The 16,175-nt window shown below is 42.2% G+C and overlaps 1 protein-coding gene across 2 annotated transcripts in view; it reads right to left on the bottom strand.

Annotated features, from left to right (window-relative positions):
• Positions 1-16,175, bottom strand: part of rhbdl3 (rhomboid, veinlet-like 3) — a gene marked incomplete at its 5' end in the record, with an annotated part of 78,970 nt that overhangs the window by 45,080 nt on the left and 17,715 nt on the right. The gene's annotated exons all lie outside the window — the stretch shown is intronic.

Here is a 16,175-nt window from a genome sequence, read left to right on the forward strand (position 1 = left end):
TCTCTTGCTCTCTCCCAACAATACAAGAAATGCAAAAAATAACATAAAACAACACAAAAACTCAAAAACAACTCATACGCACAGTCGCACACACTACCCCAACAAACATTCCCCCACACACCCCGTTTCACACTTGAGTGAGCATTCTCCAGGCAACAGGCTAGCTATGGCTGAGTGCAAAGGCACCCACACTTAACAATGGGCCCATAACGGCAATTTCATGCAAGGTTCACCCAATCCCTTTAGTCCAATTACTGACCATTTCCTCAACATTCACAGCGGGTGGGCGATGCTCGGACAGAGTATGATATATAGGGGCGGCCTTACCCACCTCATGAGATCAATTCAGACTCTTCCGGGGCCCCACATAGGGTTGGGCAATTAACTGAAAAATATATCGAAACATTTAAAACCAATAACCGACTTAATCTTGCTCATGTAGGTTAATTGAATAACCGATAATCACATTTCTTTATATAGATATCACAGAATCGACATGAAAAAGTTCTCATTTTACAATGGTGGGGTGAAAAAAGAGTGAACATATCTCAACGTATAAATAGGGTGACCATATCTTTTCAAACCCCCACATCAGGATTCTAAACCCAGCAGAGTGAACTAACCTTTGTCCACAATGGTTTCCCTATTTTATACTTTGGCATGCGATTGTACTGTACTCTACCGCACTCCACTGTTTCCTAAACAGTGGCCTGGGACCCGTTTGTGGGTTCCGGACACATTTGTATGGATCCCTTTGTTTCTTGTTTACTACATTTTGTTTTTTATTTATTATTATTCCAAAAATATTTTCAAAAAACATTCCCAAAAAAGCTAAGATTTTCGTGAATTAGAAACTAAATGCAATGATTTATTTTTCTTTCAGTAATGTCATGAAGAAATCAAAGAAAATTGTAGGAAATTCCATAAATTAGAAAACAAATATTTAAGAAGTAGACGCGTAGTGAGATTGTAGATGTGCTATTTTCACTAGTTTGTGTCACAGGCTAAACAGTTTGGTAACCACTGCTCTACTGTACATATTGCATTGTGATCATGCCCTATATATGAGCTTGTAGGATATTTCATAACATTTTTGTATAATGTTTGAAAATGTCATGCCAGGATATTTCTATGCCACTGTCTATGGCCTGGGACATAAGCAAGGTATGATAAACAACAAAGAGAGTGTAATTTGACCTGCTACAAATCCTTCAGATTAAGTGTATATCGGTCACATTGTCTGTTTTAGGGCATTAAGAGTATAAGCTGCCCCGCTAAAACAAAGACTTGTATTCATCGTGCACGCGCACACGCACGCATGCGCACGTGCGCGCACACACACACACACAAATGCTGCAGTTAACAAAGGCAAAGCAGACCACGAGCGGGGGAGAGAAGGAATGATAGGGAAAGAGCAAATATCTGTGTATGTGTCTGTGTTATTTACATAAAGCTGCTGCATATTAAGGAGCTAGAGGGAAGGAAGCCATGAGGCCATGAGGCCCATAGCTCACACAGACAAAAAATAAAGTTGCCATGACAACATTAAAGTATCCTAATGGCTTCAGTGAAAAATTCACAGTACCTAGCCCAAAGCGGAACACATGAATGGATCTTTCTTTATAGACAGTAAGGCGACATAATCATATTAATTTCCTGCTCAGTGCTAAAATTAAAAGTGATAAAAAGAGAGTTGAGCCAGAAGGCAAAGCTGTCTGTTTACCGAGCACAGCTTCGTTCCTACTCTCACCTATGGTCACGAAGTGTGGGTCATGACCGAAAGAATAATGTTGCAGATTCAAGCGGCTGGAATGAGTTTTCTCAGACGGGTGGCTGCCATCTCCCTTAGAGATAGCGAGAGAGACTCGGAGGAGGAATTTGCTAATGTTGCTCTGAAGAGGGAAGTCTGGGGCTCTCTGCTGGAACTGTTGCCCCCACGACCCGACTCCAGATAAGCGGTTGATGATGGATGGAATAAAAAGTTTATACTGGATAAAGTCGGGCAATTACTAGGGGGTGGGGGGACATACACACACAGCAACACGTTTATTTTGCCACATCACGGGCATGGATCATGAAGGCATGGGTATATATGGATATATGTGGTGATAGCATGGCTGTAAACCTGGTGGTGTTTTTATCTCTTGACCAAATTTGATCCATTTTAATCAAATCTTGTGTTTCTCGTGTTTGGCACCCTATGGTAAAGCTACTAAACACGAGATATCTCATGGTTGGCATAGATTGTGTTAACTCTTAGCCTGCCGCCATTAATTAATCCCTCGATTGCGTATTGCCATGGTTTAATCACGCGTGACACTTACTTTGAAGAGCCAAATATCCGTATCGCATTTTACTATGAAACCATTCCGTGTGTGTTGACGAAGCTGGTGCTCGTTCTCTCGGTCGGTGGTGGAAAAAGTGGACCGCGAGTATCACAGCGCCTGCTACAGGCCGTTGAAAACGCTTGTCTGGGACAAAGCGTCCTCTGCAATGTCGCTTCTGTGAGATAAAGCCGTCTGAAAACAGAGCCGGCAATGTTAGTGGATGCGCGCGCATTTTCAAAATGGCCGCGCCCATTGTGTCAGAAGCATAACAAAGCTAACGGACGGTAGATTTCGATACGATCGTATTAAAACATGCATTAATGAATACATCGCTGTTAAAACGGCTTTTCCGTTTGTGGCAGGCTACAAGATTCTACGTGTTAATATTCCTATGTTCCTGGCGGGTAAACGATTAACAGTGTGGTACAGCGACTGCAATACCTCCCCTGCTGCTCTCATTCTCTGGCTGATGTCCTGCTCCGTCCTCCCTTCACTCATGAACGAGATTTTTTATTACGGCCTTATGGATGTTTACAACTATACTTACAATCCTTACAGTCTCTGGCATGTTCTTTTCCAAAGTGAGCACGAACCACCTTAAAGTCTGCCAAAGTCCCTTATTGTGTCCTTCAATGGAACCAAATGAAGGGGGGGCACCCTCAAAGACACGGAGGAACCAAATGAAGGGGGGGCACCCTCAAAGACACGGAGGTCATTGCAGTAAATTAAATGCAGTAAAGCTGGTTCCCTAGGAAACCCTACCTCCTATCAAATCACTAAACAAAAGATTAAAGGCAGTGGATATTCAGCAGCCATCAGACGGCATTCGTAATAGGAAATGCTATTAAGTCATCATGCAGGCCCTATGTGGAACCCTAAACTGCTCTGTCCAGCCCGATCCTCTTAACCACACATAATCCATGCATAAACGTATAGGCCTACTAACAATACCTAACCTTAACTAAAATGTATTAATTAAACCACATGAAATCCTGGCTAAAGGTACAGTAACCATACCAACAATAAATATGCACAAACTAAAAATTAAACCACACCAAATATTTAACGAAAATGTATTTAGCCACAACAAACCCATGCCTAAACATAATCATCCTAATAGTGCCTAATCATATTTAATTAAACAACAACAAAGCTATGACTAAACATACCTAATAAGACTACGCAAGTGCTTAACTTCAACTAAAATGAATGAATTAAACACTATCGCCAATACCTAAACAACCACTTGAAGTCCAATGTCTAAACATAACCATTCAGTGTCTAACCTTAACTTAAACATCATCTAAACCATGGCTAAACTTGCAGCTGCAGGCTATAACAATTTGATCGGTTGCTTCCAAATATTCTAATTATATGGAACGCAGAGGCTCCCCACAACTGAATATCCACAGGGATGATGACATGGGAGGAAAGAGACAAGGCGGGATAGTCGAGTTGAAACCATTTAAACCGATTGAACTATGGAGTCTCCATCACGCGACCTTTCACCTAAGCCATGTACGGGTCAGTGTGCAGGCACCGCTGACCTGTTGAAGAGCTATTCTCTGGAACAGTAACCACAGACTGACAGAAAGGCTGCTGCTGTCTGCCAGGGAGGGGAATGAAGAAAGACTGGAGTTAATTGAGACAGACGGCAAACAACTCTACCCTACACTACCGTGGCAGCAGTGGCGCAGGAGGTAGAGTGGCCTTCTGGGAGTCTACCCTACACTACCGTGGCAGCAGTGGCGCAGGAGGTAGAGTGGTCTTCTGGGAGTCTACCCTACACTACCGTGGCAGCAGTGGCGCAGGAGGTAGAGTGGCCTTTTGGGAGTCTACCCTACACTACCGTGGCAGCAGTGGCGCAGGAGGTAGAGTGGCCTTTTGGGAGTCTACCCTACACTACCGTGGCAGCAGTGGCGCAGGAGGTAGAGTGGCCTTTTGGGAGTCTACCCTACACTACCGTGGCTGGAGTGGCGCAGGAGGTAGAGTGGCCTTCTGGGACTCTACCCTACACTACCGTGGCAGCAGTGGCGCAGGAGGTAGAGTGGCCTTCTGGGAGGTGAAAGGTTGGTTTCCCTGGTTGGTTCGATCCCGAGTCCTGGTTTTGTGTGAAGTGCCCTTGAGCTGCTCCTGATAAGCAGGCTAGTGCCTTGCACCCTTGTGTGTATGTGTGTGTGTGTGTGTGTGTGTGTGTGTGTGTGTGTGTGTGTGTGTGTGTGTGTGTGTGTGTGTGTGTGTGTGTGTACGCGTGCGTGCGTGTGTATGTGCGTGTACGCGCGTGTGTATGGGTGAATGTAACACACACCGTAAAGCGCTGTGGATTAGGAGAAATATAAATGCAGACCATTTACCGATGGCAAATTCTCAATTCCACTAACTGTATACTGTACTTAACATGTGCATAACTAACAGTGTAACGTATACTCCATGCTGACAAGTTAGTACACAAGTGTACACTGTACCAAACTAACATGTAGTAGTGAACCATGTAGCGTGTGTATCATAGGAGGTTGGAGGAGGACAACAAGGCAAAAGAGAAAGAGTTCCTACCTTCATGTGACGTTCACTAACAACTAATGAAAGCTATTGTCACTCCTGTATAATGCATATAATTCATAATTTAAACTAGGAGGCATGCCCTAAATAATAATAGCACCTAGAATCTTGAAACAGTAGTGATTATCCCTACTTTCTTCTTCACTCTCTCTCATACAGTACATGTTCATTATCTAACTCTCTCCATCTTTCTGACAAATTGCTGTAAATCAAATGTCTCTGTAATGCACAATGTCTGATTGTTATGCCATGTGTCAAACTGTCAATTACCCTTGTATCACCAGTCGATCAGGGGTTGCCATTTGAAGTGTAAGTGCCGGGTTTTCGATGCCCCACACTCACTTTGCCAGTATTTCATGAGAGGAAGTAGGCTAAAAGATGACAGTCAATTGTAGTTGAAACTGTTAAGTAATGGATGTAGGATATGTCTAAACAGCTATATCTGAATGGTGGAAGACCATGAACCGGAAGTGAAAACTCACGGGAAGCTATAACATAGCCTGAATGGATGATTGCTCTGTGGTTTTAATTCACACATTTTTTGACTCAGACTTATTTGAAAAACATTGTTTTGGTGCTCCTTCCCTGTTGGCAGAAGACACAAGAAACATGCCGCTGATCGGCCTAGTATTATGCAATCAGCTGCGGACAGACACACAGACCAACAGGGGTGAATGAATGATGTCCTGGCGGAGATTAATAAGAGATCATGTATATCACTTTGCTTTAAATAATAGGGTGTGATTCACAAAACAACACAGCTTCAAAATAGGTAAAGCTATGCTATCAACCCTTCTTTCACACTGACTCTTTTGACTGTAAAAATAAATTGCTTGCAGACTGCGTGCTCTGCTCTTTTGAAGAAAAAGAAGAAGAGAAAAAAGAAAAATGCTCAGTATCGCTTACGGTAAAGTTGTCTCCAAATGATGTTGAATCAGCAGTAAAAAGGAACTCAAAACCTTGGGCCCTCCAAGACCAGCAGGTTCACACCGGGAGGATGCTGGGAGGGACGGCAGCTCATGTACTCAAAATAACATGGGTTTAATTTGGGCTGGTGTCCTTTGTTGCTTGTCATTCACCTGCTCTCTCTCTCTCTCTCTCTCTCTCTCTCTCTCTCTCTCTCTCTCTCTCTCACGCACATTAGGGCATTCACTTCTAGTCATTTTTACTAGTTGACTAGTTGCCTAGTTTACTAGTCGACTAGTCGACTAGTTGTTAAACCACCTTTTATGTTTTTTTTTGTTTTTTTTTAAATAAATATTTGTACATTAAAAAACTGTGTACATTGGTGACTATAACTATAATCTACCTGATATTGAGGCCTACAAAATCTTTTTTTTTTCTTATCAACTAGTCGACTAGTACCAGCAAGGTCGACTAGTGGATTTACTAGTCGACTAGTAAACTAGTCGACTTTACCGTAAGCGATACTGAGCATTTTTCTTTTTTCTCTTCTTCTTTTTCTTCAAAAGAGCAGAGCACGCAGTCTGCAAGCAATTTATTTTTACAGTCAAAAGAGTCAGTGTGAAAGAAGGGTTGATAGCATAGCTAGTAAACTAGTCGACTAGTTGCTTAATGCCCTAACGCACATACACATTAAAGTAATTTTTCCAAATAAAGATGTTCTTCACACATAAATATGACTACTGGTAGTCACATAACACAGTCAATCAGCGGTGGAACCCGTGGCGTGGTGTGACTGACGAGGGGTGAAATAACACGCTATAAGTCAGCATCTGCAGCTTTCTCACACCTCTCAATCTCCTTTGCATGTTATCTAATGAAGCAGAAATGCTATTAAGCAGAAAATCTTTTCCTTCAGAATATTTATCAGGGCTTGAAATTAACCCTCGTCAACCCACCAAATATGGGGTGATGATAATATAGAATGATGATGTTACTTTTACAAGTGGTAAAAACATAACGATGCGTGGATGGTAACAGAGACATTTCACTTGGTAAAACACGTTCAGGAGTAGCCAAACTTCTGCAGCTTTAGAGAGAGATTTTGTTCATTGCGGAAATAACTCTGGTCTCTTTGTTAACTTGGGTTGCAGCAAAGCCATCTAACGTCACCCTGGTAACAGCCTTATGCAAAGCCATGTTATGGTTCATCAGCACTGTAACATGCGTGCCGGATTGACGGGCGGTCCAGTAACATTGATGACTCCAATAACAGGTGCTCCCATATCTACGGTGTTGTGACTCTAATGGTAGTAAGAGAAAGTGCAATGGATTTTTTTAATGGGCCATCTACAAAATGTTGTCATTTTTGTTGGCAGGATTTTTTTAAATAAATATCTTGTGTCAAATAATTGAGTTTGTTCATAACTCTGTGTCCATCCATCCATCTTTAACCGCTTATCCGTAGTCGGGTCGCGGGGGCAACAGGTCCACCATAGAGCTCCAGACTTCTCTCTCCAAAGCAACATTAGGAACTTCCTCCTGTGTGATGCTGAGGCGTTCCAAGGGTGCCAGTGATTCCTCCAAATTATTTTTATATCTCTGCTGTCGGGCAGAAACAAGTCCAAAATGATGTCCAAAATATTAACTTTTCAGGAAATTATTGTATTTCCGAAAACACAATACATCAAAGTTGGTACGGTCACTTAATACATTGTCAGATACTTGAATGTGTCCTTATATTATCATTACTTTACCCACATATAGCTCAAGTTGAGTTAGGAGGTTTAATCAGAAGCGCCTTTTAATACTTTTCATAGGTTCAATATCTGTAAAACCCACACACAGACCTAAAGGGTATTCAATAGCACTGATATATTTAAAAGAAAGATTTAAAAATGGAGATAGGTGGTTTCTGCGTGACAGCTGCGATATACTGTCTGAAATTTGTGAAAGTGCAAGTGTGTGTGCACTCATTTCACTGTTGAAATGTTGCCATATGCTTTCTTCAAACTTATACTTATACAAAGTATCTCGATAGTCTGGCTGTGCAATCCAGACAGTCTGCGGCATTGAGATATTGCTATTATCAGGCCTATGCAGTAGAACAGTCTCATACTGTACCTGCTACAGTACAGTTGGGTGCCACCGATATTGTCCCTTATCATTTGACCCATTTAGGCCTGACCTCAACATTTTTAAAAATCCTTCTAAATCCTCCAGTTTTCTGAAATAAATATTTTCACGATTTTTCAAAAATAGCAGACCTACAAGCTCGTAGCTTGTAGGTCTGCGCTTGAGCTTGTAGATCTGCTATTTTTCAATAGCTAAATTATAACATAATGTTTAAAACACCAAAAGGGGTTCCCGCCCAAAATGGGTTAACTGTCCTTTTGCGCAGATCACGCAAACCTCAGCAAAAAGAAAAGGACAATATCGATGGCCTCCAACTGTATGTGCTGACTCAGAGACAAAGCAAGCACACTGCATCCAGTGTATGATTTATATTCTGCAACACATCTCTCTACTGCTTATTAAAACTCACCGATAATTAGACTACACCGCACACAGGTTAGTGTACATGTGTAGTCAGTATTTATAGATATAAATCAATAAACACAAACAAACAAACAAACACATAAACAAAATACCACCAGATCACCACGTTTGCTTTTAAGAAATTGGGGGGTGACGGAAAATGATTCCAATGGACTTAAATGGAAACATCACGCCTTTCAACATTTTCTCTACTCTACAGCAGTGGTTCTCAACCTTTTCAGGACACGACTCCCCATAATAATCATATTTGAACTGGGGACCCCCACAAATGATGATATTTGAACAGGGAACCCCGTACCCTGACAAGCACTTGGAAGTGAAGGAGTTGAGCCATTACATTTAGTTTTACTCTGTCCCACAGATAAATATTGTGAAAATAGCCAATCACCATATTGTATTATTTGACAATTTGGACAATGTTTGACCAGTTTGTATAGTATAGTTTGTTGATAACTTTTGATGCAGAAATTGTGTTTTATTTTTTCTTAATAAAAAGGTGTGAGAACCACTGCTCTACAGTATGTATTTATTGTAGCGGCTAAAAAACAGATCAGTCTCTGTATGTTTCTGAAACAGCAATGATGTACTGCTGAAACGTTTATCCTCTACTTTGTATTTTGTTTTCCATACCTTGTTGTTGGTTGACTACTAGAGTTCATGCCGTTCACTCTGACCTTGCACGGTGCAAGCCGTTCTGAATAAGAGTGTTTGCTAAATGCTTAAATTGTAATTGCAAAATGCACCATGGGAATTGAAAGAATGCAGAGAACAGCTAACATAGACGGAAAGACGAATTTCAGTGTTAACATTTGAGGCTGAAACCAAAACCACATGAAGCCTTGTGTCCCAATTCTGGGGTGAACATGCTGTGCAGATATTCAAATATTGAATATATATAGCCCCCTGATAGAATCAGGTCAATTAAGTGGTTGCACCTCTGTAGTACAACTCTTCACCTGCAATTAGGGTTGGGATCACGAACCGGAGGAACTTTCAGATGCTGTTTTTCTCCCAGCGTGGAGGAAGAATGATTAGGATTTATTGTATTTGATTATCACACCAGAGAAAGCCTCAGTGTCCAACCAAAATGGACGACATTTATTCAGGTGGGTCAGATGTTCAGGTGGGTTAGATGTTCAGATCACTTCACATGCAATGTTGGATGGTACAAGTTCTATCATCCCAATAGGACAAGTAGAAACCAAATAGATTGATGAAAATGACTGGGGGCAGGGCGGCTAACTTAACACGCTGCTGAATAAGATAGGCCAAAAACACTCGCATGCACATCTCAAGTACACTTGACTGAAGCTAATTACACTGTTGTAATAGAGCACTTGACCTACAGAGTGTAATGTCACATTACTCATTACCTTACAACTGTCAAAGACATTGCAATGTCTCCCAGCGGGCCCAAGGTAAGAGCCTCAGTAAGATATTAAGACCACGTTCATTAGGTCATTGATCAGCACTGATCTTCAACATTAAAGAGCAGTCACGCATTGGGAGGCTATAGGTAGAAGCATCACATTGCCAGGGTCATGGGAGTCAACACCACAGTCACACACATACTTGTGCGTGGTGAACACATGCGCACCGTCAGGGAAAGCCCCCCCCCATGTGTACCTAAAACCAAAGCAATGGTTTAAAATGTCCTTAATATGTTTCAAAGCAGGTCTTCGGCATAAACTAGGTACAGTATGGTGTTCTTAACTCTTTAGGTATCTGTTTTCTTCTGTATTTTGTTGTTTGTATTGTTGTGTTTTTATGTGGGGACTACGGATGGAGCTAGTCATTAATAGTGCATTGTCTGGTCTAAAATAAATATAAAGTCACACATATTCTCATGTCACAGTTTAAATATAATGAATACAAAAATCACACACACACACAAACACACACACACACACACACACACACACACACACACACACACACACACACACACACACACACCCTCGCGCACACACACAGCTACTTCTTGAACACAAAGCTTGAGTGCTCCCTCCCTCGACATGGTCTAATTAGTGGATCTAATAAAGCGCCAGCCTCGTTAGAGAGAGAGAAGATTGTTAGTCTCTCTGCTAATTACACAGGAGAACAGGGGAGGACAGGAAGAACCCCACAGCACCTCATTCACTGGTCAGAACTCACTCAGGCCTCATTCACTGGTCAGTACTCACTCAGGCCTCATTCACTGGTCAGTACTCACTCAGGCCTCATTCACTGGTCAGTACTCACTCAGGCCTCATTCACTGGTCAGTACTCACTCAGGCCTCATTCACTGGTCAGTACTCACTCAGGCCTCATTCACTGGTCAGTACTCACTCAGGCCTCATTCACTGGTCAGTACTCACTCAGGCCTCATTCACTGGTCAGTACTCACTCAGGCCTCATTCACTGGTCAGTACTCACTCAGGCCTCATTCACACGTATCAAACACAATCAAACAAATGGTTGGTCATTTTTTGGTTTTTTTAGGCCACCACAATGCTTTTCCAATGGGAGTCACATGCAGGTTTGACCAAACATTTGCGTTTGATTGCTGATTGCTGGTGGTGTTCTGCCCCTCCCCCCATCAAACAAAAATGTTTGGTCAAACCATGTGACTCCCATTGGAAAAGCATTGTGGTGGCCTAAAAAAACAAAAGAATGACCAAACATTTGATTGATCGGTGTTTGATAGGTGTGAATGAGGCCTCACAAACCTCATTCACTGGTCAGTACTCACTGACCACAGACCTCAGACAGTCACAGACCAAATGCACATCTGACAGACATGGACACTCACTGATGGAGTCACGATGAAAAATGTTCATCGACTACCTATTTTCACAAAATGATCTACTATTTTTTATCTAGAATTTTTTTTGAATTGGGCTCGGTGGCCAAATACATTTGGGGGAAACGGATATAAGTTTTTCAGAAAACTGTTAGGATTTAGAAGACATTTTTGGAATCGGCATCAGGTTTTACCAGGTTTTTAAAAGGATGATTATAGCCTACTTGTTTGTCTGCCGGTGTCATACACTGAAAATAGCAGATTTACATTGTGAGCTTGTAGATCTGCTATTTTCAGTGCAAAACACAAACAAGTATAAATCAGGCATTAAGTGTAGATGGCAGGTTGACAGCGAGCAACATCTGTGGAGAGACGGGCACGGTGGATGGAGTGTTCAAGGGTCAAACATGTTGTTGATTGACAAATGTTCTATAGAGGCAAATCCTGGTCTGAATAATAACGAGAGAATATTTGAGGCCTCATTCACAGGTACCAAACACCAATCAAGCAATGTTTGGTCGTTTTTTTGGGCCACCACAATGCTTTTCCAATGGGAGTCACATGGTTTGATCAAACATTTGTGTTTGATGGCTGATTGCTGATTGCTCCCCCCTCATCAAACAAAAATGTTTGGTCAAACCATGTGACTCCCATTGAAAATGAATTGGAGCAGCAATCAAAAAGCAATCAGGCATCACACACGGACCGAACATTTGTTGTGTAGGTGTGAACTAGACCTCAGAGTTCAGAGCTGAAGGAGTGAATCAAAGGGGTCAGATCACGATACATTTGACGAGTGCAGCTGTTATTGGACCAGTGCAGTTTTTTGTCTGAATGTGCATGTGCATCAGTTCAGGTTGTGAGCTTGATAATCTGCTATTTTCAGCAAAAGCTCTCCCCACAATATGCTGGGCTTTAAGGGGTTAAGAAGAACCACAAGCTGTAGTTAAGCTCAGCTCTGGTACTTCTCACATTACCTCGATCATTCTCACACCTCAAACCGTCAGAACTAAATGAACAAATGCAAATGTGTGCCAATCAGAACCCCAGCCACAACCTGTGTCCAACTGACAGCTGAGTGACACAACAATGATAGTGCAAGGCTGGACGTGGAATAGAATCAAATCCAATGAGACACTGGTTCATTTCCCAGATATCCCCTCTCCTGTTTGGAGGGATTTCAGATGAAAAGGTCAGCCCGTCACATGGGCAACCTGCTCACCATGCATGTCACGGCCCCCCTACGGCCAGGCCGTCACCAGGCCACATCACGCCAATGGCGGAGGCATGACTAATGGCTTGACAAGACTTCTAATAGCCTCCGAAATGTCACAGCCGTGTCCGATAGAAAGACTGAACCACAAAGGCCAAGGCCGCTGAGGAACGTCAAAAACATAAGTGAGTCTCGATGAATCTCTGCTAGCCTCCCCTAGTGGGCCGAGACAGTTCTGCTCCTTACACCCAGCCAGTCCACTCCGTGGAGAGAATAAGAAAGGAGGTATAAATAGATAATGTGATAAGTAGCTGGGCTTGAGCATGATGCACTTTCTGTGTATAATGTACCCTCCTGGGAGCCACTAGTTTCGTACATTTATAGTGCAACACGGACAGACTAACAAAACTAAGAGTCTAAAAGCAGCCCTTAGTGTCTATGCTGCTCCCTAAACTGGAAATGTGCCAAAGCGTGATGCGAGAGGAAAAGCTATTGGGTCAGAAATATCAGTATAGTTGATCCTGGGAGCTGCATATTAGATTATGAGATGTCTTGATGTTTTGGAATTCAGGTTGCACTAGTATAGGTCATGGGGACACTCAAACAGTGAGGGTACATCAATTAGATGTTGAGGTATGTGTGTGCACTACAGGAAAGGCCATGGTGTCACACAAATCAGTGAGGCCCAATGGCCCATCCACCAGGCTTCATGCCGATGCACAGAAGATCCCAATGCAATTCAGCCGGTATTTTGAGATAACTTGTTTGGGAGTAAAATGCATTGCACAAAGTGGTAATGTTGGCCTCTAATGGTTGCACTCGACTCTAGTGGAAAGTGGGCATCAGGTCACTGAAGTCAGTTGGGGCCATATACACTGAATGGGGTTCATGAACTTCTACGGAAAATGACATGGCAATCCAGCAAGCAGTTTTAAAGATATGTTGTTTGGGAACAAAGTGGTGGGCGAACAGAGATTAATCAGTGCAACTGGAGGTTTTAACTTTCACTAGGGACATAGAACAACTCGGTTAAACAACAGCATGACTTGGCACACATCAACAAGATCAACCAGCTCAGCTGAGAGGGGACCTTGTTTGTCGCCCTCAACACACATTCTTTAAGCAGCAGGTCCTCCACCCCTCCCTTGTTTATTCTCTATTCTTTCTCTCTGTCTTCCTGCTCATTCTCTCATTCCCTTGTTGAATACTAGCAGTGTGTGTTTCCCTTAAGGGGCTCTGCTGAAAGACTGACGGGGGCGAGGCTCACACAGATTGCACACTTGAACCTCTTATTTCCTGTTGTTTATTGTGTGAGGCGAGGACCATTGTAGGATGGGGAAGCCAAACTACCTGGCTTTGAATTGTGAAGAGACGAGAGGCAGGCAAAGAGAGCAATACCCCGGACCAAATATTGCTTTGAAAAAGATGAAAGTGGGGACATGTTTGTTAGAAAGGAGCAAAGAAGCAAATGACCTTAAAGGGGGAAGAGATGTGGGAACAAGGGAAAGATTATTATCATTCTTCCCTCATATCAGATTTGTTAACACCCACCAACAGTTGAATTTGTCAAATATGACCTACAAGTACTGTACAAGTCTAAATAATTCAGGTTCCTAGTTCCTACAGGATAATATCACTACCAAAAATAAAAGCTACCTCCAAATCATATCAAGTAGCTATAGATCTCAAGATCTGGCGTCATCAATCAATACAAAAACATTTCAAGATGCTAGGATACTGCGCCATGTGGTAATGCTTGGGGCATCAGAACATTGTGTTGCTTTGTCAGGATAGAAGACTAACTTACGCAATGTCTCTGGGCTAGAAAGCCTTAGTACAGGATGCAAAAATATTGTATCGTATTTATCACATTAAAACTGGGAAAGCATCTGTCATTTGGCTATTCAAAAACAGCAGATATACAGTATAAGCTCATAGCATGTCAATGAAGATCTGCTATTTTGAAAAAAAAAATAATAAAAAAATTGAATGTCACCAGACCTTTAAGCGATTTATTTTAATTGCTCTGGGGGTCCCTGGAACAAAACATTTTCAGATGGGAGTCCGCGGGCAAATACATACAATTTTAGGTGTCCTTGATATAAAAAAAAGTTTGAGCACCACCCATATAGCAACACACGTTCTTTCAGAATTGTTTTTGGAATCGGCCTCAGGTCTTAATGGGTTAATATTGGTGTCAGTACAAGAAAATAACAAGTGGATTTAGAATGAGCAAACGTTTCAGTCCTTGATTATCATCAGTGCTACTGGCATCGATCTCAGCTTGTGGGCTGCAGCCGTTGTTCTGTTTTTTAAGGGGCGCTTTCCAGGTTTGTGTAAACACAAACATTGGCTTGTGATTGGCTGATCACCCCATAGCGATGATTTGATTGGCTAGGCAAAGTACATATTGACGATAAAAGTGAGGCCAGAAACACAAATTGTGATTGGCCAGAATGAGATGATGTACTGTATGATGATGTATGAAGAGCGCCCCTCACTTCACACAGTGTGATTTTTCGGCGTTCTAGCCCAGTGACATTGGCGTGCGGGTATTTCTACCTCCGACTTCATCAATCAGTAAGCACAGAACTGACTGACAAGTCCTGCTAGACACAGCATCATTATCTCAACTCTACTATTTTACTGTTTCTTTATAAGCACAGAACTGACTGACAAGTCCTGCTAGACACAGCATCATTATCTCAACTCTACTATTTTACTGTTTCTTTTCCCGCTCCTTTCTTCTTCTGTCCTTGGTGATGATGAGAGAAATTCCGAGTCTGCTACATGTGATTGCCTTTTCTCACATGTGATTGGATTTACTCCCCTGTCGCTCTCATCCTCTATCTCAAACACCGTAAAAAAGGAGGGGAAAAAAGGAAAAAACTGTAACAATCCATACAAAGGGACCAAAAGGTATCTTTCAGATCCTTTTGGTAATATGATGTTACTAATCAAATGACAGCAGGGGATCACAGACTCATTCACAGAATATTGCTAATATTGAAAAAGATAGACTTTCCGTCTGAAAGAGTTATGCCACTGACAATCCCCGGATTCCTGTAGTCATAAAACACTGACTGACTTGACTGCTGTACAACAGATGTATATGCCAAGTAGTACATTGTAGCACTTTTATAGACATACAGTAAGTATTCAACTAAATACAATATGCAGCTTTCAGGTGGCCTTTCCTCAATTTGATGAAAAACAGTGGTGTAAAGTAACTAAGTACATGTATTCAAGTACTGTACTTAAGTATAATTTTGAGGTATTTTTGATATAAGTACATTTAGAATTCCAGACTTTTACTTTTACTTTTACAAAGTATATCTACATTGCAGTATTGATACTTTCACTGAAGTATTTGTTTGACAGATCAGAAACAAAGGAACTGTTGCATCCCCACCTGTCCCAGGCTGTCACAAATTATCAAATGCCGTCACTTGTTTCCTTGCCAACTGGTCAGTAACCAGGCAACAATGGCTGGCATGCATGCACGTGCGCACACACAGGCAGACACACACACACACACACACACACACACACACACACACACACACACACACACACACACACACACACACACACACACACACACACACACACACACGCACACACACACACACACACACACACACACGGTCAGGACTTCTGCCTGAGATCCTCCTTTCTTGTCTTTTTTCCTCTGTCTGTCATCATTGTCACCTGTCTACATGTGTGAATGTAATCATGGCTGTGAGCACATTGTTGTCTCCGCCGGGCCGGACGGCTGAAAGCCGGACCCTATAGAGCCAAATTCCAATACCCAAATCTCTGTTCACTCCAC

The sequence above is a fragment of the Electrona antarctica genome (assembly GCF_951216825.1).
Source record: "Electrona antarctica genome assembly, chromosome: 4".
NCBI classification, from domain to species: Eukaryota; Metazoa; Chordata; class Actinopteri; order Myctophiformes; family Myctophidae; genus Electrona; species Electrona antarctica.